This window comes from Anser anser (genome assembly GCF_964211835.1).
Source record: "Anser anser genome assembly, chromosome: Z".
Lineage (NCBI taxonomy): Eukaryota > Metazoa > Chordata > Aves > Anseriformes > Anatidae > Anser > Anser anser.
In genome coordinates, this window is record NC_139723.1 from 81,795,846 (window position 1) to 81,818,584 (window position 22,739).

General features: G+C 37.6%; 2 long non-coding RNA genes across 2 annotated transcripts; one reads left to right on the plus strand and one right to left on the minus strand.

The window, feature by feature from the left end:
• The first annotated feature begins 914 nt into the window (after positions 1-914).
• Positions 915-3,545, plus strand: LOC310889923. Its single transcript, XR_014576917.1, has 3 exons — positions 915-1,028; positions 1,911-2,037; positions 2,526-3,545. It is a non-coding gene; the product is annotated as an uncharacterized lncRNA (long non-coding RNA).
• A 9,587-nt stretch (positions 3,546-13,132) lies between these two features.
• LOC310889915 lies at positions 13,133-21,517 on the minus strand. Its single transcript, XR_014576907.1, has 3 exons — positions 21,147-21,517; positions 15,739-15,816; positions 13,133-15,383 (listed from the first exon to the last, which is right to left on the minus strand). It is a non-coding gene; the product is annotated as an uncharacterized lncRNA (long non-coding RNA).
• Between the last annotated feature and the right edge of the window lie 1,222 nt (positions 21,518-22,739).

The following is a 22,739-nucleotide window of genomic DNA, read 5'->3' on the forward strand; positions in this document are numbered from 1 at the left end:
CAAATTAACATATTGGAATACCCCAAGTCCTTTAATGTGAAAATGATTTTGATGACTGTGGAAATCAATTTTCAGCTTGTTATGCAGTGCTAGAGTTTCCACGTGGCTTTGGGCAAACACATTAAGTACAAACTTCAGAATCACCTGCTTGCCAGAGGCATTTCCAGCCTCAGTATGCCAAGAGGCACGCATCCCAGGGCTGGGTGCATAGGCTTTCTGCTGATTCAACAAAGAATTAAACCTGGATAAGCTTGAGAGCTGGGCCCATGTGAACCTAATGAGGTTCAACAAGTCCAAGTGCATGGTGCTACACCTGGGTTGGGGCAATCCCAGACATGAGCACAGACTGGGAGAAGAACTCATTGAGAGCAGCTCTGCAGAGAAGGATTTGTGGGCTCTGATGGACAAAAAGCTTGACATGAGCCAGCAGTGTGTGCTTGCAGCCCAAATGGCCAAGAACCCCAGGTCTGGCATTTAAAAAAGCTTGCCAAATAGACAAATGCTAATATAAAATTCTAAAAAAGGGGGAAATGTGCTCATGCATAATCATCTAGGGAATTTTTGACCATCCAGTGGTAGCTGTTAGCACTCAATTGTAATTTCGGAAGACCATGGGAACCCAGTGATGTGGTATCATATTTACCATCTCCTCTTCTCCCCTCTGTGGTTATCTTGGTTGTCAGGAGTACCATGGGCTCTGACAACACATGATTGCTTATGTATTTATGTACTCACCCTACGGCTTTCAATATATAGTCCTTCATATCTGTCAGCCTTTCAAATCTCCCTGGAAAATTATGGCTTTGGCTCCCTTCTTATTTTCTCTCCCTTGTGTATGTAACTTGTAACACCTGTGTGTTAGGTCTGTCCCTCCTGATTGGTGTTAGCTGGTTCAGGCCTCTTGCAACTCCTCAATAAAATCATAGTGATGGTACTGAAGTTAGTCTGCAGCATAACTCATGAATCAGGGGAGAGGTACAGGCTGATAAAGGAAGAGGAGTATTTTGCTAATATGAATGCATGTTTTGGTAATGAGCAATAACAGGGGAAAAAATAAAGTACAATAAAAGATACATGACAGTTTGAGCTTGGGTGATATATACTTGGTTTTAAAGTTGTCTCAGTGGGTTTATTCATGGCTGGTAGCTAGTTTGAATGCAGCAGAACCTGGTGTAATGGTATGAAATATCAGTACAATTATGTTTTAGGGTCAAGCACCTTTTTAATATCCTTCTTGGTTTTAAAAATAAATAAATAGGAAAAAGGAGATGGAGAGAAATATAAAACCAAATAAAATATACCTCTAAAATAAAGAACAGAAAAAGATAATGAAAAGACAAAAGTATCTGGAATTATACTACGCCATCTAACATGAGACAGTTGGGTAGATGCAGTATCCTATTTTGCCTCCCTCCCTCTCATTCTCTCCTTTTCAAGGCTCCTCTAATTTGCAGAAGTTTCTGAGCAACAGTAGAAGCTAGTCTCAACATATCACCTTTGTCACCTTTTGTTCCTTTCTTAAGTATTTACAACTTATTAGTCAAAACTATTGTTTTTATGTTGTTCATGGTACAATTTGGATAAAAAATATTAATTAGAAGTGTGTGTGTGTATATGTAAGTGAAGTAGTAATGAGTGAATGTGTACTATCAGCAGAAGTATTTGCGAATTAAGAGTAGTAAATCTAAGATAGAGAAGCGGTTACTGAAGGATCCTTTTATCATCAAATAAAACAGACACCACAAAAGGATGATTCAGACCACAGGTGATTTTCCCTGGAATTTGCACCCTAATTGTCACCTTAATAGAAACAAGGAACAATTGCATTGATTTCAGCAGTGGTGAGATTTATAATTTACTGCGGGGAAGTGAGAAGAAAAGTTGGTTCCAACATGCCCTCTGTATTCCAGCCATCCTTTCAATACAAAATGCTGAAACTCTAAAGATGGGACAAAGCACTATGAAATATACTGCAGGGAAACCACCTACACTCTTCTATGGCTGGAAGCGAAGAAGAAAAGTCTGATGATCCAAAAGGTCATTTCCATTGCTAATTTTTGTGATTTCCTGCCAGTCCTTTTCTCCAAGTCTTGATTAAATATTCAGAAAAATCATTACTTATACATAAACCTAATCATTTAAAGGTGCTTCAAATAGAGCAGACTACAAACACTTTATTAAAGGAAGGAGACATTCAAAAAGTATTGTATCTTTGAATCTCAATTAGGCTACACCATTAACGAAATATATTGCAATTAAGTTTACATCCCCTGCATGGTACTTGTTGCCAGATAACATAAATCATTCAAATGTTTTTTTCTTTCATTCTATCATGATTATTTTCACAGTATGAGTTCATCTTTTCAGATGAAATATAGTCAAACATTATTGAATTCTGAAATAATAATTTAAAAAGTTAATGTACCTAATTAAATAATTATCAGTTCAAACTTACAATTAGAAATGAAAACAAATATCAAAACTATGTGTTGTAAAGGTGTTCTTTTTTTTTTTTTTCTTTCCAGATGGATATATGTCCCAGGACTGTTAATTCCAAGAGTGCTATGACGGGGGAAGCATATACTTCTCTTAATTTTGTTATACTAAGGACCTACATGATTTCAGGCCATCTCCATATGCCTCAAGCTTGATCCTTGTACTGTTCCATTATTCATTTTTTTTCTATCTTCAGAGTGCCAAATTAAAATAATTTCTCCAATAAATTAAAATAATTTCTTCAATCTTGTACTTCAACATACCTAGTCTATCTCCAGTAATGGAATATACACTACATCTCAAACTCTCACTCCAGCATAAAAATGCTGTCTTAAAGCTGATGTTTCCTTCTCTTCCTTTCATTTCTTCTAGATTTAGCTTTCTCCCCATTAGCAAGCTCCAAGCTCTCTGCACAGGAAGCTACTGTTCTAATTGAATCTGCTTTACAAATCACACAATTGCCAGTAAGGTGTGCCAGTGCTATATGTATTCCAAGTCTGAAAACACATTTTCCACAAAAAATGTGCTGTGCTCAACTTTTCAGTCCTTTTGTCTTATTTCCATCATGAATCATATGTCCCACCTTCCTCTTCAGCCTGCTAGTACATTCGTGAGTTATAGAAATCACGGATTTTTGGGGTTCCTCCTGACTTTGAATCCTAATTGCTTTTGTTTCTGGGAACCCATCCTGGGCTTGACTATGACAGTGCTAAACAGGCTTTTTATTTCAGCTGTAGGACTGCCTCCTATGTTTGCTGAGCACTGGTGCCCACCTCATGTTTTTTAGCAGAAAACTCAATAGACTGTGAATTAATTAGTTTGGGATTTACTGCACGCCAGAATGAGACACGCACAAAGATATTTTAAATTGTTGTCTCTTGCTGGCTGTCTGCGTGATGTTGATTCACACCCACCTGCCTTGCCTGAACATCTTGGCTACAGGTGGCTGTGTTTGCACTAGTGCATTTATAAATCCTATCAGAAAACTAAGAAAACTAAGGTCACCTGCCACAGCTCCCTGGTAAAGAAAAAGAAAAAAATGTTTCTAATTCAATAGTATAAACTCAAAACCAATGGTTAATTTTCCTGGGTACATAGTATGATTAAGCACACAGAGAAGGATCTCTCCACTACCTGAACTTTCTTTCTGACTCACCGAAACTCTTGTGGGTTTTTCACAACAAACCATGTAATAAGGGCTGACTATTCAACAGTTTTGGTAACAATGGTCAACTTTTTCTTTTCTTTTTTTTTTTTTTTCAAAGAATTTGTGATACACTGATATCTCAAAACAACAGAAAGAACTAAGGGTTCTAAGGGACAGCATAGCAACTGTAGTGACACGTGACATACCTCGTGGGTAAGAACTGATAGTTTCTTGAAAGGAACAAAGTCACCCCCTGCAAGTGTCAGGTTCCTTGAGCTGTGAAATCCAGAAAGCACCATAAATGATCACCTCCCTCAAAAAACCAGCAAGTGAACTGACTCACCCTGACTTAGGGCAGTGCAAATACGGGTTTGTTCCAAAGAGATGGCACACTGGGAAAAAAAAAATAAATAAATAAATCTGGTCTAAGTAAGAGTACATTCACAGGAACTAAATTTACCCCCTAACTATACCCCCTAACATCAGAACCTTGTTCTGATGGTGATGGCTCATACTCTCCATCATATTTGAAAAGTCCTGGCAGTCAGTGAAGTCTCTGATGACTGGAAAAAGGGAATCATCACTCCCATTTTTAAAAAAGGTAGAAAAGAGGCCCCAGAGAACTATAGACCAGTGAGCTTCACCTCTGTGCCTGCCAAGATCATGGAACAGATTCTCCTGGAAGCAATGTCAAGGAGGTGATTGATCAAGACAGCCATCATGGCTTCACCAAGGACAAATCTGGTGGCCTTTTATGATGGAGTGACTCCACCAATTGACAAGGGAAGACTGACTGATGTCATCTACCTGGATTTCTGTAAGGCCTTTGACACAGTCCCACATGACATCCTGGTCTCTAAATTGGAGAGAGATGGATTTGAAGGGTGGACTATTTGGTGGATAAGGAATTGGCTTGAAGGCTGCACTCAAAGAATTATGGTCAATGACTCTATGTCCAGGTGGAGGCCTGTAAAAAGTGATGTCCCTCGGGGGGTCTGTCCTGGGGACCGTGCTCTTTAACACCTTTATCAATGACACAGACAGTGGGATCAAGTGGACTCTCAGCAAGTTTGTATATGACACCAAGCTTTGTGGTGCAGTTGGATGACGCCCTGAGCAACCTGATATAGTGGGTGGCGTCCCTGTCTTTGTCAGGGAGATTGGAACTAGATGATTTTTTAAGGTACTTTCCAACCCAAGCCATTCTGTGATTCCATGATATTACCACAGATCCCAGACTTTTCACTGGTTTGGTGCTATAACATGCTAGATTTGGACAAACACATACACACATTTTGAAAGACATTTTAGTCAGGGGTTCCAGTACTGCATCCCAAGTTGACCTTAAAATTTTTTAATCCCCTCCCCTCCCCTCCCCTCCCCTCCCCTCCCCTCCCCTCCCCTCCCCTCCCCTCCCCTCCCCTCCCCTCCCCTCCCCTCCCCTCCCCTCCCCTCCCCTTCCCTTCCCTTCCCTTCCCTTCCCTTCCCTTCCCTTCCCTTCCCTTCCCTTCCCTTCCCTTCCCTTCCCTTCCCTTCCCTTCCCTTCCCTTCCCTTCCCTTCCCTTCCCTTCCCTTCCCTTCCCTTCCCTTCCCTTCCCTTCCCTTCCCTTCCCTTCCCTTCCCTTCCCTTCCCTCCCCTCCCCTCCCCTCCCCTCCCCTCCCCTCCCCACTTTTCCTCATTACTTATCCTGTGAGTTTTATGGTTTTTGCTATCATATAACTACAAAAAAAGCCAAGGATTAGTCAGTAAAATCATGAGTTATTTCTTCAAGAGAAATGTACCATTGTTGTAATTGTTTTTGTTTTTGTATTGTTTTGTTTTAAATATATAAAATAGTATATAAGACATTTTAAGTAACTTATTAATTTTATTAATTTTAATTAATTATTAAGTACTTCTTTTTAGTTGGCAATCCGTTTGGCAACAGAATATAAAATACATATTTAGAGAAAAAAAAAAAAGCTTTTCAAACATAAAATTCTCTCTGTCAATTTTTATCACCTATCTATAAAAGCAAGAGTAGGCAATATGCAAGTGTGGATAGAGGAGAACTTCATCATACTTTACAGAAAGAACACCTCCATCTGTTTTTAAGCATTTGTTTAGGGGCAATGATAAGTAGCACTCACAGTGCAGAATACCTTGAAATCCAGTTCCTCATTTATCTATTGAGAATCAACAGCAGCAATACCAACAATTAAGCTTTCCTTCAGTTACAGTCAGTATTACTTTTTTTCTCAGTCTGGATACAGAATTTCTATGAGTGAAAAAATAATTAAATTCTGCTCTTTTTATTTCTCCTTCACTGTCACCCCCTCTTCCACCATCAACTATCTATAGCAGGGCGTCTATAGTGCTTCTTGTGTGGCTGCTGTCAAAAGTATGATTTTTTTATTTGCAATGAGCAGAACTTTTTACAGATCTGCCAACCACCCGTCATATGCTTATGCTTTTATTCCAGTATCAGAATACGGGCTGAATATGTACTAGTTGAGAAAACTAGAAATAGAAAAGTTCCTTATAAGTATTCATTTGGGTATGCAATACATACTTGTTTGGATAGTATATATAAGTCCTCTTGTATGTTTACAAAAAATGGTCTGCAAGCGTTTTCTAGGAAAAAGATAAAATATTCATGTCAAAATGTATCCATACTCTATAGATATCTGCAATTAATTCTCGAATACTTACAGGTAGTTTGTCCTAGCTGTGAAGTAGCTGTGCCTTTCAGGCAGAGATTCCAGATGAGTTTGAGAATTATGTCAGTCATGACTGAATCATTTTAATGTCTTCATGATTTTTTTTTACCATGTTCTTTGCTTTCCATTTAGCTAGAGGTTTTGATTCTCAGGGATATCCCAGCAATTAGGTAGTCAATGTTAATAGAAACCCAACCATGATGTCAGAGGATACTTGATTTGTATCTCCATTTGTAATCTGAAAAGTGAGAACAATAATAAATGGTCTAAGTGGACAATTAGTGATGATATTAATTTACTAATAAAGGGAATATTTAGACAATAACATTTGGTAATAATGTATGACCTCTCCATGGGCTGCAACAAATTTACATAAACTACTCATACAGTAATTCTGAGTATGACGGATTTACAGTTTCTTCTAATAATTTAGAAATATTATGCTTATTTTGGTGTTTTGTTTGTTTATATGCAAAGAGTGAATTAATTCAATATCTAGACTGTCAGGAAAGACACCCAGGAGAGTGGAGAATGAATCTCTGACACACATCTTGGTATATGCTTCATACCATAGACAGGTCTTTCACATAGATGCCCTATATCAGCCTATATCAGCCCTGTTTTATCCAGGAAATTTTCTAATATATAATGATGTTCCTGTCAAGCTGAAAATAGTTGTGGGGGAGAGGAATATAGACCTCAACACCAGTCTGTAAGTATGTAAGATCAGGGAAGCCATTTCAAGGATTTTTTTTTTTTTTTTTAAGGATACATGGATAATAGGGAAAACTGAAGCAAGTTTTCTCTGGGATTAGAGTACATCAGATTCAGGTAACTTGGTCTGGTGGTCATGCAGTCAGTCACATTACTATCATGGGCAACCTGAGAATATGACAAATAATGACAACCATTATATTTTGTTCAATGTGTTGGACCTTGCATAAACCAAGCCACCCACTCTCTGAACTGGAATTGCTTTGGGTCCCTGTCTTTGAAACATAAACTAAATACAACATTAATGCATGCACAGTGTTAAATACGTCAGTAGTTTCCATATTAGACTTTCATCCTGCTTCTAAAGGAATATAATATGCTAGCTTACGATATTTTAGTCCATTCTGTGCTGCTAGTTCTTAAGAAGGAGAGTTGTATAGGCCTTCGTTCATTAAAATAAATCAGTAAATTACAGAAGATAAGCACAATTTTATAACCAAAATCTAATCTGAAAGTGAGAACTGGTTGATTCTGTTCTCAAACTGTGTCTTCCTAAACAAATTACTATATGGTAATTTAGTATACAGTCTGATAATGTTACCTACATTTTGCATATACTGCAGAGTATGAGCATGCTCAAGGACAGCTATCAAAGAGAAATACTATAAAGATTCATTGACATTACCCCATGGCAATATCTCCATGTAACTCATATCCTCTGAAAGCCGCATGCATGATATAAGACCTGAAGAACATAAAAAGAGAAAGTCCAAAGAAAGGATTAAAAATACAGCTATTCTTGTAGTTGTGACATTGAGTAACAAATCTGTAGAAATCCAAATCTGTTTGAATATAAATTCATGAGCCCAAGAAGGGGCAACTTTTGAATAAATTAGTCACAGTGAATAGTTTACCCAATTTTATTATAATCTGGAAGTGAGGAACTCAGTATGATATCTTTTTTACCTGATTTTAATGTCCTGAAGCATTTGCCGTGTTGTTTCCTTTGTAATCAGCAGCCTTTTTTTACAGGCAAGCAGTCTCCCAATTTAAATAATACACAATAGAACAATGTGCTGCAGCCGTACCCTGTCAGTTCAGGCACTGTAGCCTTCATGTCCTATTAATACCTGGGTGAACTTTAGAGTTGCTTCAGCAAGCACATGGAATTTTAGTCTGAATATGGTTTAAAAGGACCTCTCAAATTTAGTCTATTTTCATAAACAAGGCTGTTTTGCAAGATTGTTCAATTTTCTTATTTTGAGACACTGTCCCGAAAAAAATGATCAGAATATTCAGTTACATCACTGTATATATCTATACAAGCAGACAGACAGACTAAGTTAATTATCTCAGCAGAAACAGCACTGAACTAGTATCAGTCCAGATGAGCTATGGATCTAAGAAATTCCTCAAACCCTTTTAAAGCTAGTTGTATTTGTTAATATTTTTGTTAAAACAATTGATACATTTCAATAATATCAGAAAAAGTTGCTTACATGAAGTATCGCAGTGACTTGTACTAAAACTATGAGCATTGCAGACATTATTTAACCTTCAACACAGTGACCACAAAGCATAGCTTTTTTCTCACAAAATAATTAAATATCTTAGACAGATTTCCTGACCTACAAATCATAAAAAACTTGGACAGGTTTGTATGCCAGTGTTCTTGATTTTTTAATAGGAATAGAGAGTTTGACCAAACTCTGTCACATCAGTATTCATCACTCATGGCTCCGGTTGAAAGGGTAAAGAAAAACAAAACAAAACAAAACAGAAGAAACATGAGAGGAAGAGGAGATCAAAGGACCAGTCACGAAAGAGGGGAAAAAATGCTTTTCAAGTGCAGAGTAGTTTTTATCTTGGTAATAGATTCTTATCAAAAACCTCAAGCAAAGCAACAATCACATTGTATGGATATAGTATAATTTAAAAAAAAAAAAAAAAGGATAAATATATGTACACACACATATATGTATGGGTTCGCTGCTCATTAGAAATAGCTTTTTTTTTTTGCCTTTTTTTTTTTTCTGAAAAGATACTTGAAAACCAAAAAGAGACAAAGAGGAAAATTTTCAAAATTAGGTATCTTAGAAAAAAAACTGCATTTCTTAAAAGAATAGAAGCATGGTCCATGGCTGCAGTGCCTCAGGGGTGTTCCTGCCCTGGCATGGATCACCCATGAGCTGCAGTTCCTCAAGGCTGTCCCTGTTCCAGAGTATCTCTGCAGGTTGTAGGATGACTGGTATTCTTGTCCAGATCTTGGAATGACAGAAAAAGGCAGACCTCAAGTACGTAACCTCTTGGTTGAAGAGTGAAGAGATTTCTACCCTTTTGTTGTAAAATGCATTGTAGATATGTGGTTGTTGAAGCATTCAGCAATGCAGGGTTTGTAAGGAAGACTTGGCACAAGAATTGGGGAAAAAATTGGGGGGGGGGGGGGGGGTTAGGCAGAGAAATCAAGACAGCAGGGAAAATGGTGTTAGATTTGAAATGTTGGTTAGAAAAGTTTGGCCCTGTAATGAAGTTAACTTCTTGTGAGGGTAAGAAAGGGGGAAAAAATTGCTGGTGAGTGTAATGTAGCACAGACTTTTAGCCCATAGATGGATTTCTCTTAGTGTTTATTTTGCATGACCAGTGATAAATGCAGCTGAGAAATGAGCTACTGCACAACACAAGGGAGAGGTTTCTGCTTTGTACCTTACTGCTAATCTGAACTAATATCTGCAGGGCTTCTTTGTCCATCCAAAATTTTGGTTGCTGCCTGGATGGCCTGGTCTGACTGAGGGAGGTTCTGTGTTTCCTTAGGAGGAGAATCTAGGTCTTGCTCACTGTCTCCAGCACTAAATATAAGAAGATGTTGTCTAATAACTTCAGGCTTTCCTCCATTCTACCAGAATTGATGTCTTTGGCTTTAAAAGTGACCACTGACATTTGTGAATGTTAGTAATTGTTCAAGATGATATTACTTGCATTCTTAGGATAAGACTAGGAAAAAACATTGTTTGCTACAGTCATTTGCTCTGAAGGAGTAAAAATTGCTCATTCATAAATTTTTTATGGTCTATGAGCTGTAGAGACCATTTAAGGTCAACACTTCATACTGTATTAGATAAACATTTAAGAGGTAAATACTTCTACACAACTTTGATGCGAGCAAAGAAATAGGCCATGAAAACTCAAGAGAACGGGCTTGATGCTTCATGCTATTATTTTTACTGAGCTAAAGCTTCAGTAGTGGAGGTGTTCAGAGCCTCATATTTAATGTACAAGCATCAAAACTTGATCAGAAGAAAATTGCATTGATACAGCTATAAAAGGAAAGGGTTATATAGTCTAAGGATTACATGATCTCACATTGTGGTACCAGAACCATCTTTGTTCTTGCTAATATCAGTGTCAGGGAGAACTGGGAAACACAATAGCTGAGGTCTAACCATGACCATGGCTCTGTCTTCCCATCCCACTGTACCCAACATCCATAACCTGTTCCGATATCTGAATATGGATATCTCAACTATAACAAATATTTTCTGTGTTCATCTGTCTGCAAAGAGGTGGTTCTAAACACCTGAGTCACCTTATAGTGAATAATAGAAGTGGATGCTTGTATCAGTTGATGGACTCAACAGAAGTGATGAGAGTCACCTGGGGGATCCCCAAGCACTTGCATGTTGATTGGAGTGCTGGTTAGAAAAGATAATAGGAAACACTTAGCATTACGTACATGAATTTAAGCACTTCTGCCCACGCAGCTATCACTAAACTGAGTAGAGCTATCTGTTTCAAACAGTGCAAAAGTTCAGAGTTCAACTTCCATAGCATATCCCGATGGTTAAAATATTTCCTGAAGTTCCTGTTTTATACAACTGACAGTGCTTCCCATGAAGCTCTCTGTCTCTTTCTGAAAGTGGGCGTCACCCTGGGAAGAAAGAACTGTGGCATGGAAGAATAACGGCAAGATGGAGGTTGGAGGTGGAGACTGATGATTAAGATACTATGCTGGAATAGTGTTTCTGTCCCAGTTTCTGCTCCTTAGGCAAAAACATTTTATGTCAAACAGCCATTGGAAGTGTCCTGCACGTCTGGCACACATGGACATTTTTCTACTTACATATATTTACACATCCAGAAATACTCAAGGAACAGTTCTTAGAACGTGGTTCCCTTTCCTAACTTTGTGATCAAACATTAAGCAATGGCAAACATTCTCTTTTCATTCTGGATTCATGACTTGTTTTCTCACCTGAGGAGCTGCTCAATCTCAGGCTGGAAGAAGGTGTTACATCACTCTCTGATCTCTCTGCTCCCTGTATCCTGTAACTTGTTGGGTAGGATACTTAGATGGGAAACAGGAGATAAAGACTTGAACCCTTGGAAAATATTATTATTATTAATAATAATAATAATAATAATAATAATAATAGACTTCTTGGTTTATTTTTTGCTCTTTTTCCTGCAAGTATGCCTTGCTCTCTGCCCTTACTGAAAGCTGCATGCCTGTATTCTGCTGTTAATGAAAGCAAGTGTGCTTAACATGCAGAAATCACTGGAGGTGGGTATGCCCAGAGTTTCAGACACCTTTCAGAGTTACTACAAGTTTACACAGATGTCGGGGTGAAATCCAGAGAATTTACAGGTTCATAATGTGTCCTTCTGCTGTACTGATGGCACTTAACAGAAATACTGCTCTTCTGAGTCAGTGTTTCTGAGTATAGACAAGTTTATTGTACCCATTCCTGCTTTTGCTCTCACAATAGCCAGTTCTCTCAACACCTAAATGTCCCTAACAGTAAATCAATATTATATGCTCTCATCAGACTGTTGAGCTGCTTAATAATTAACTGGGATAAATGCATGAAAATCCTCACATTTTTTTTTTTTTTTTTCATGCAAAATGTCCCTATTTCAGCTTCCCCCAATTGTCAGGATTCTTTAGATACTTCCATGGCCTTTTGATGCAAATATGATAAAGCAGCAACCAGAAAATGTTCTTCACAGGGTGCGGGAGAAAATGAACATTAAAAGACTGAAAGTTTTGCTTTTGATGTTTAAATGATTTGTGGTGGCAACCTCAACTGTGCTTTAATGATTATTTTACCCAATTAATTTCCTTAGATATTTTTGCTATGCTTTAAAAATACATGCTCAAAATTTGATTGTATGTTCATTTTCTTTTCTGAAGTCCCTGTTGTGTTTTCTACATTCTGAACTGCAGAAATGTTGCCACACTACATTCTATTTGTTTTGCCTTTTATGAATCGTAAAAGGGTATATTATCTTCATTTGTCTTCCTTCTTCCTACTTAAATATGTACAAGATTATTTCTGAGGATGAATAGGGAGAGTAAATATATATAACAATGTTTTGTGTTACTGATGAGAAATTGTCCTGCCCTTACATTAGACAGGGTGAGAACATTGTAAACTGATAAAACAACAGAAAACAGAGGTGATATTTAAACCACAAGATCTTGATTCAGGTCCTTCTTTCTCACAGTAAACAGTAATGGACTCTGAAGAGGTCAAAGAACTTATTATGTACCAAAAACTTTTATGTCACTTTTCTAAACTTCTAAACTGCTTCTTAAAAAAAAAAAAAAAAAAGATTTTTTTTTTTTTTTAGAAGAAGGGTGTGCACACTCCTTCCACGGATTATATGGACTTCATAATAAGGGAAAATAAATACTTCTGTTCCCCAAAATGGTCTTTATATCATCTCTGAGAAATCTTTACACTGTCTTACTCCACTTGGCATTTTTAAAGGACTCATCAGTAGTAGAGCCAAGATTTTCCCTGTTGTTTCTGTAAAATACCTGGGAGTCAGGGAAAAACTCAGAGAGGTCTCAGAGAGTTCAAGACTCTAGAGAGTTCAGGGAAAAAAATAGCTAAAATCCCTGTCGGGACTTTAAAGTTTGATTTGTGAAATCAATAGATTAAAATAACTGAACCTCTATAAATCAACTAACCAGGAACTAGGGTTAATGTTCTGAACATATCCAAAATGGTGTAAAATGCATAGAGTGAGAGGGATTACTCATGGGTCACAAAAAGAATAACAATTGATGAGATGGGATTAGGGAAGTGGACATTTCCACTTGATAAAGTCTGTTTATCCTCTGCAATGATGATCCAGTGAACAGAGTGAGGGCAGCTACGCTGACTCATTTATAGATGATCTGAACAATGCATTAATAAATGAGCTGTAAATCACTCCGTTTCCTGAGTTAGAAGGAAGACTGGTAGGATCTCTTAGTGGAATAGGTATTTTACCTCTCCGATGCCCACAATTCTATCACACCCGGTCCCTTTCAATTATCAAAGCATCACGTGCACATTTCAGCAACATGACTCCCATTAATGTCAAAGGGAGACTCAAGATTAAAAACCCCAGGCATCTCTTTTAAAATGAAGGAATTAAAATGATGTATCATTTCTCCACTAGAGAAACCAATTCCCCAAATATGAGACCCCTCTGCGTTTCCCTTCAACAGGACTACCCTTGCTTATCCCCAGCACCCAAAAATAAATACTGAGACCAGATTGCAATTAACCAAGAGGTGCTGAAGGTGGGAAAAAAAAAAAAAAAAAAAAAAGAAAAACAGAAAAGCAGAGACTTGTTTTTAACCATTAAGTAAATTGAAGACTTTGCTTTTCCAGGGAGAGCGTGATTTAAGGGCTAATCAGCACCATGGTCCTACACATTATCTAAGAAATTGGAAATTACTGGCTACTAAGCCCAGCTCTCAGAAGCTCCAGGGGGAATCTCTGCAAGGCCTCTGATAACTTTTGAGTCTAGATTTGAATGTTCTTCTCTTCTTAATTAGAAATTCATCATGTGTGCATTCGTATATATGCTTGCATTTCTATATATGTTTATTGCTGTATGTGCACATACTTCCACACATACTTTGTCTCCATATGGATGCACACACATTACAGAATACATAACTCTTTACTCTAATAGTTTGCTTTTTCCCTTGTCATGTTCAGCAGATTATGCTCTCTACACTCTGTTTTTCTTTTGCGGTATTGGCAAAGACTTACAAATGCCCTGTTTGCTTTCTTTTATCTCATTACATTATTCAGTAGTTTTCTGTATACATACATTCAGAAACATCAGCAAATAACTTACTTTCAAAGAGATTTAAGGAAAGCAAATGTATTTGTTAAAGAAAGAAGCATAACACTTACTCAAAGCATAAGCAAAATAGCTGCTCAGGGCAAAAGCTTACTGAGGATACCAAAATGACTCTGGTCCCCCTATTTTACTAATGCCAAAAGTCACCATGATTTTCATACCTAAAGCAGTCAACAAAGAAAGCTAAGCTTACAGCTGATGTAGTAGAAGAATTTGAAGAACAGTGCAGTGCCAGGGCTGCCCAGCTGATTTCTGAATATAAGGTGCCTTTACTTGAATAATTTGGTAAGCTAGCTATATGAACTTCTTATCAATACTTGGATTCTTGCTGTAGGAAGCTGAGAGCACTACTACTGTGCTCATAGGTGATTCCCTCCAGGGGAAGCAAGGCAGAAGGCTCACCAGAACTCCGTTTAGAGTTCACCTCTGCAATGTGATGTTTAGGTCCCCAGGAGTTTGCTTTCTAAGGCAGGTGCAGCATCCAGCCAGGACTGGCACCTGGCATAAATTGCATCACTGGTAAGGTTACAATGTGGGCATACGATACCAGAACCACGATGAATTGGAGCCCAATTACGTTCTGTGGTATGGTGACTAGTTCTGTGGACAAAGGGAGACCAGTGATACCATAAATCTTGTCTTCCGAAGATTTTCAACACTGCTTCCATGTTGCATCCTTGCAGCCAAACTGTGGAGGTGCAGACTGGGTGGGTGCTCTACAGAGTGGGTGTTGGGGCCCTGAGTGCACTGTCTGGCTCTACAGCCTTCCCTCCTCTCTCCTCATGGGGGACTACACTAAGGGGAGATTTTATGGCCTCTTCAGTTGCCTAATTGGAGCGTACAGACAACAAACCCTTCATAGAGGTACCTACTGGAAGGTTAAGAGGCAACAAGCACTAGTTTCACAAGGGATATTCTGATTAGATAAGGGCAAAATCTTTCTGTGCCAAGGGTGGTCAAACACTGGAATAGGTTCACAGAGTGCTTGTGGGATCTCCATCCTTGAAGACATCCAAAGTTTGACTAACAGGGGTCCAGAGCAGCTTAATCTGACTCTTCCCTGAGTCAGAGGTTGGACTAGATGATGTCCAGCAATATCTTCCAGCCTAAATTACTTCATGATTCCTTGATTTGGTATCAATGGCAGAAAAATAAATGTTTATGGATCCATAAGCAGATGCAGCTGAAAATGAACAAAGAAATTGTCAGTTTAGATGTGCCCAGCACTGTTTTCTGGCACTGAGGCCAACTGGCATGGAAAAGGCTATGTCCATAATATTAAATGCTTTTCACTTTCAAAAGGAGGTGGCTGTGTGCAAACTAGTCCCTGGCTTGTGATAAGCCACACCTGGAAATTTGGTATCTCAAGTTAAATGGGACAAAAGGGTGTTGGGGACCACTATTAAAATATAGGTTTATAGCCAATTTAACTGTAGTACCCAGAAATATTACCAGTAACTCTTTAGTTTATTAGAATTGGTGTAGTCTTGATGTTAGAGGCCTGTATATGCCCAAAGAAAACGTAGGAAAATATTTACATTCCTGGGAGTTATCACAGGTAGGGTATCCAGAGTGATAGCTTCTCCAGCATTACTGTTTGTCTGTTTCCTTGTTTTCTGAAAAACAAACAAACAAAAAACTTGACAGTGTGTTGTTCCTTTTCTTTCTCCCTGTGAATTGTCACCCATAGCTATTGATAGTATATATACCTAACTCTCTTAAAGACGTACATAGGATAATGTTTACATGTAGACTTCCTTTGTTGATTCAGTTTATCTACAAAATAGGATATTCCTTTCTGGTCATTGTCTATGGAACCTAACCAGGGCTATCATCTATGCTTCGGCAACTTACTTCAGTGAAGGGCAGTTCAGACTCCTTGATACTTCTCCAGAGCAGCTTACCTCTTTTGGCAGGGATTTAAGTCCACTGAAGAGTTTTTATATCTGCCAAAGGGCTTCATTGCTACTGATCTGTGCTGGATTTTGACAAGTGACCTCGGGGTGTCTGTCTCTTCAAGTTATCACTCTAGTGAAACTTATTTCCTTATTTTCAATAAGTACTTTTCCTATAGAAATTAAATCAGGCTACCTTGTAAATAAATATAACAGGAGAGCAAAAAAAAAAAAAAATTGTAAGAAAGGTTTTTTTTTTTTTTGTTAAGGGACATCCCCATTTTCAGTTCTATGATACTAGTATAAATGGTATTATTCTAATAAACCAAGTCAGAATTTCTGCCATTCCACAACACACGTAACTGGAGAACAGTTATGCCTCCAGATTGTTAAATTAACAGAAGTGATGGAAAATGCAGGTGCTGGCTGCTGCTATTCTTCATTTGGAAATGGAAAAGGTTTTTCCCAGAAGATAGAACTGAGAAGGATATATTCATTAGAGTGTTGAAGTAAAAATCATTTGGCAGAAAATACAGGTAGTATGGTTGATGAACAGAGTAGATTCTTCGTCTTGTTTTTTCTTTCTCCTAAACAGTAATTTTATTTTATTTTTTTCCTTCTGACTCCTTCTTTAGGGTCATAGAAAGAACAAAACAAATTCCTACAACTGAGTAGACAATCAGTCAATCAAATAAAAAAACAACACATCAAATACATTACCATAACACGCTTTTACAGTATTATGCAGACTCCAGATAGACAACCTAAGATAAGTTCATAACCTCCCCTTTGGAATGAATCAGAATAGCCACTAAAATAAGAGAACTTTACAGTGTTATAAGAATGACTTTATGAAAGAGATGTCATAGTATGAACAGTCATAACTCCATCTCACTGGGAATGAAAGTTTCAATCTTTCAGAACTAGAAGCAGTAATACTGAGGTAATGCTTGGGTATTGCTACACAGAAATAATACTGAAAGGGAAATGTATCTTGAGAGTATATGGTACGTTATCCATGATCTGAAGCTTATAAAAAGGGTTCTGAAGTATGCTGAGTATATTGCCTTTACTTGTTCTGGAGCTGCTTTAAAAAGAGGTAAAAGCAGCTCACAATCCAATTTCTTGTGTCTATCTACAATATGTGCAGGATATGCAATGGGTGAATTTGCATGCAAGATCTGATATATTTTGTTATGGAATTGTACACTGTTATTCACAAAGACTGCAATTTTATCTTAAAAAAAATAAAAAAAGGTATGTATGTATGGTAAAGCAGGAGTATATGCACATCTGTAATCAGTTGTCTCACACTCAACTCAGAGGTTGTCTTTATTGTCTTTGTACCTGAAGTGCCCATCAGGGTTAAATCCAATCTTACATTTTTTCAACAACAACTGTAACAAGTTGCTGTGGTGGTAAGCTGAGGATATTTTCAGTAATAGTTATAGAGACTAATAGATCTGAGAATATACTTATGTAGATGAACCAAACATATCATTCAGATATTTCAGGGCTTGGTAAAACAACTCTCCAGATGAAACTAAAAAATAGACTAGACTATAGAACATTCAGACAGGAAGAATTTGCCATGCCAAAGTAAGGTTTGAGCCCAGGTTTGAGTTTTGGCCTTTGTAAATTCCTTGATGGATGCCAGATTAATATTCTTCATAACAGTTAATGCCTGCAAATAGTAATAATGAATGAATACAAACATGTTAAATGAGCTCCACTGGGTATGAAAGAAAACAGTCTTCTGAAGAAGCAATGACTTCATTGCATTGTTGGGTGCATCATTTCTACACTGAAATCAGGAAAGCTTAAGGTCAAGAATTAGGTCATAATTTTGTTAACTCTTCACAGGATTGGTCTTTGGGCATAAGATGATAAAATTAGAGGATATAGAGCTACCCTGGGAAGACAAAAACTTGAAACCAAAAGTGCGTTGACAGCTGCCAAAGGGATTTAGGAGTGGTATGAAATTTCATCCTTTTGGGACATTAAAAGAAAGCTCTTTCTAAGTTCACCATTTTAGCTTTCCCCACTGAAACAAAAATAAATTAAAAACATGCAGTCACACAGAATGAAAACATGCTGATCAACATGAACAGTTCGAAGGAAAAAAGCTCCTTTATTGGTAAGTATCTGAAACTCTCAGATGGTGAGTGTTAGCACAGGCTCCATAGAGTGTTCTACCAAAACAAATAATGCACTTCAGTTTACTACCTGGGTACCCATCTCCCTGCCTCGTTAGATATTTGCATGACACTACAACAACCTGTCTGTTTAGGTACTGGGAAACAGACACAAAAGGACAGATATATAACTAAGTTTTTCTTCTCTACCATGTCCACAGTCATTTCCAGGCTGCTCCTTCAGATGCGTACATGGCAGGAAATATAAAATAAAATAAAATAAAATAAAATAAAATAAAATAAAATAAAATAAAATAAAATAAAATAAAATAAAATAAAATAAAATAAAATAAAATAAAATAAAATAAAATAAAATAAATAAAATAAATAAAATAAAATAAAATAAAATATATATATATAAGAAAATAAGAATCTCTAAATAAGAAAGAAAGCACAATGAGGAAGCAGAGAGAAAGCAAAGATTGTTGTAAGAATCTAGTAATGAGAATAATTCAAGGTTATTATTTCCTCTGCTTCTATTAAATGTCCCACCAAATATTAGAATGATTACTTACCAGTTTCATTATGCTGATGACATAGGATATGACTAAAATCAAAGTCTTTTTGTGCTGAGTACTTTTGAGCATATAGGTCAGATTCATCTCTCTCAGTTTTGGAAGGCTGAAGTCATCTGACCTATTTTAACAACCCATTTTAGGATGAAATGAACAGCCCTGAGAAATAAGCAAAAGTGCTTATATCTCTCCTTTGCTTTATAAAAGGATTCTAGAGTGACTTGTTCATACTGAGTTGTCTAACATGGATGTCTTAAACTGAGATGAATTTTTCCCATTCTTTTCTACTAACTTTATCACTCCAAAAAATAGACACCTCATCTAAGCTAGTTACCTAAACTCCCTCTGTAGTCAAGGGAGAAAAATAAGTACCTCCTGAGGGAAATCCTTTCCACATTACCTGGACATCTTTCTTTGGAGAGGATGAGTCCTCTTCTAGAAATGTTTCAAGCCTGTGGTGTAATTGCCTAAAGTAACTAGGAAAATAAAACTAATATTCACATTTGAAAGAAATTGTACAGCATTGAAGAGGCTTTCAGGGTAGGACGTAGCTGCGTTACCTGAGCATTCCCTAGGCTTCCAACCTTAGATGCTATCGCACTGGGGGAACCTGGTGTGCTGGCTCTAAGGAGCAGTATGGAGCACAGAGTGGAGTGGAGACACCACAGCTAGGCTCTGTGACCAGGTGGGGACTTGATTGTTCTTGTGCACACCGAGACCGATAAGTTGCAGTTTTTGCTACCCTGAGCCAACGACCTGTCATTTTTTGACAAATGCTGTACTCTAATGTACTTTTGCTCATTATAATAGCATTATAATACCAAAACAAACCTCCATCCCAAAAGCTACCCACCTCCAAGGTGCAACCACCCCTCACTGAGCACGTGCTCTGAATTTCTTGGAGCCTATTCCTTCAAACGGAGATAGGAAAACTTTTCACCAATCACTAAAATATAACTAAGATATGCTAAGATATGCTTGACTGGAGTCACTCAAGCTCCACTTAAAAGACAGAAAGCAATATAAATTGGCCTAAAAGAGAGGGGATATCAGGGAAGATACCATCATGAGGGAATAAACCATTACAAGGACCTTCTGACTTCTGGGATCAGTCGACTGGTTGAGCCTCTCTTCCCCTCCCCCCCCCCCCCCCCCCCTTCCATCAGGATGCCTTTGGGTGAGATTTGAACACTTGGTTATATTGGGTGTCTCCACAGAAACTTAGAAATCTCTATAGAGTCTTTGTGCCTTTTAACATGTTAATTTCCAGGCTGTGCACCTGTGTATTTCATGCATGCTAGCTTGCTTTTGCAGACAGTAAATTATCACCAGCAATCCAAACAATCTGTGTACCTGTTGCTGTAACAAATTGCACTTAACTGCATTGTTCCTAGCCATGATAGTTCTCATTGAACGCAACTAGAGTGAGGGCGTGTTATGTTGTTGGTGAATCCGTGATTGTGATAGTTCAGTGCTCTGAATCCGACCAGACCCATATTGGTTAATGCGTTATTGGTGAATCTGTGATTGTGATAGTTCAGAACCCTGAATCTGACCAGACCTGTAACGGTTAATTGGCTACACCCCTTAAAGTAACAGAGCCTCAGAAGGAGCTGAGCTGACTAACTAGAAATAGAATCATAGAATACAATCACAGAAGGGTTTCGGTTGGAAGGGACCTTAAAGCCCATCTAGTTACACCCCCCTGCCATGGGCAGGGACACCTCCCACAAGACCAGGTTGCCCAAAGCCCCATCCAACCTGGCCTTGAATGTTTCCAGGGATGGGGCATCCACAGGTTCTCTGGGCAACTTGTGACAGTGCCTCACCACTCTCTGAGTAAATAATTTCTTCTTTATAACTAATCTAAATCTAACCTGTTTCAGTTTAAAACAATCACTTTTTTTCCTATCAATACATGCCCTTGTAAAAAGTCTATCTACAACTTTGTAAATAAGCCCTCTTTAAGTATTGAAGGGCTTAAATTCCTTCTAACTTCCAAAGGCCTTCTAACTTTTGGATTACTCAGGCTGGATGGCATAAACTGTTGTCTTACTGAAAGCACAGTGTCTTTTCTGAAGACATCATAATTATACATATAAACTAATGAAGTTTTAATAGAGGAACTTTAATAGAGGATGAATTTCACTCTACTAGTTGGTTATAAGCCAGATAGGGAAACATAAAGTAAGAGCTTAAGAACAACAAGAGTGAGAGAAAAAATATAAGAAATAACTTCTCCAAACCCTATAAGAAATAAATATATTTACAGTTATTCTATGTACAGTTAAATTGAGATACAACTAAGTGTATTTCCAAAAACTAAGTCAGAGTGAGATACCTGGGAATGGTCCCCAGAAGTTCTGAAATGACTGCAGGTTGGCATTTAGGTGGAGAGAACTCCCTCTTGTGAGAGTTAGGGCCTGCAGGAAAGAGTACTTAAAATTGACTGAATTTGAAAATACTCAAGGAAAAAAAAATAAAAAAATCATACAAGTTAAGATTGATGGCTGACATAAATTAGCAAACAGGTGTTTTGAGTTCAGTTATCCTAATATATTCACATTGATTCCAGCCCCAATTCTGATTCAGCATTTAATTCCTTGTTAAATTCTGATATTAAATTGATAGAAGTTTCTTTAGTCTTTCCTTTTAAATCCAGATAGATAACACATGGATTATCTTCCTTTTTAATCTCCATTCCCCACCCCCTTCCCCCCGCTTTATTTCCATCATACTAACAAGCTGCTTACTGAAATCCAAACAAAATAGCTGCTGCTCCAGTCTCATGATGAGACAGTGTATGTTCTTTTGGAGTTAAAAATTTAACAAGGCAAGTAAGCAAGGTACTGTCTTTGCTTCTGCTAGGGCATGAAAGAGAGAGGTGTGCAGCAGTTTCTTCCACACACACGTATTAGCTACTCCTTTATTCTCTTTTTTATTTAAAATTCAAACGAGTGCAGGTTTGAGAGGAAGATATGTTTTGAAGCCAGCAAGACTCACCCCTCAGGAATTTTCGATACTGTAATATGAATGAAAAGCTAGTCTGATGAGTGATAGTCACACACAAGAATCATGCATCCAGCATCTGTACGCATGCATGTGAATATACACACATAATGCCAGTCACTGCCACAGAATAGGCGTGATTCTGTTACTGTTCATCTTCTTGGAATAAAAACTTGACACAGGTATACTTTTTAGGTCATCTACATTATCTCTATAAATTTGTTGAAATGAATGATGCTGTAACATTGTGGAGTATCAGACATTCCTACCACTAAATTTTGGTATCCACTTGATAAATCTCCTACAAAATACAATTATGTTCCTAAAAATGGTGTTGGTTTAAGAAAATCTCTAATCTTTCCCCCCTTCATTTTTCTTTCTTTGTTATTTGTATATATTTTAGGATGTGTGTTTTTTTCCACGTGTTCTGGGGGAATTTAAGTAATGACTTTTTCATAATGATCACAGAGCACTTCTCTGTGTTATGATGCTTCAGTCGATAAATAAAACTGATGGTTTTGTCTGTAATCACTTTAAGAGCTGGAGCTAAAAAAATATAACAAAACATAACAAACAAATAAACAAAAGATCTCCAAGTATTGCAAGACTTGATATGAAATGCAGACAACTGGATTCTCAGCAAAATCATCACAATGTTTGCCTAAACTAGAAAGTAAGGTCAGCTCTGTAGACATCTTGGAGCAGATCAGCTGTCAGCATAAACTGACACAGCTCCACCAAACACATAATAAAAAAAGAGAGAGCAAATAATTTTCATTTCTCTGCTGTATAGGCAATATTCCTAAGATCAAGCCTCTACACTTGGTAGTTGTCACTATTCAACCAAAGGAGAAATCAGAAAGGAAAGAGAAAGGAAAAGGTCTTTCAAGTTTTTCTGAAGATGACCAATGTGCTAGGATATAAC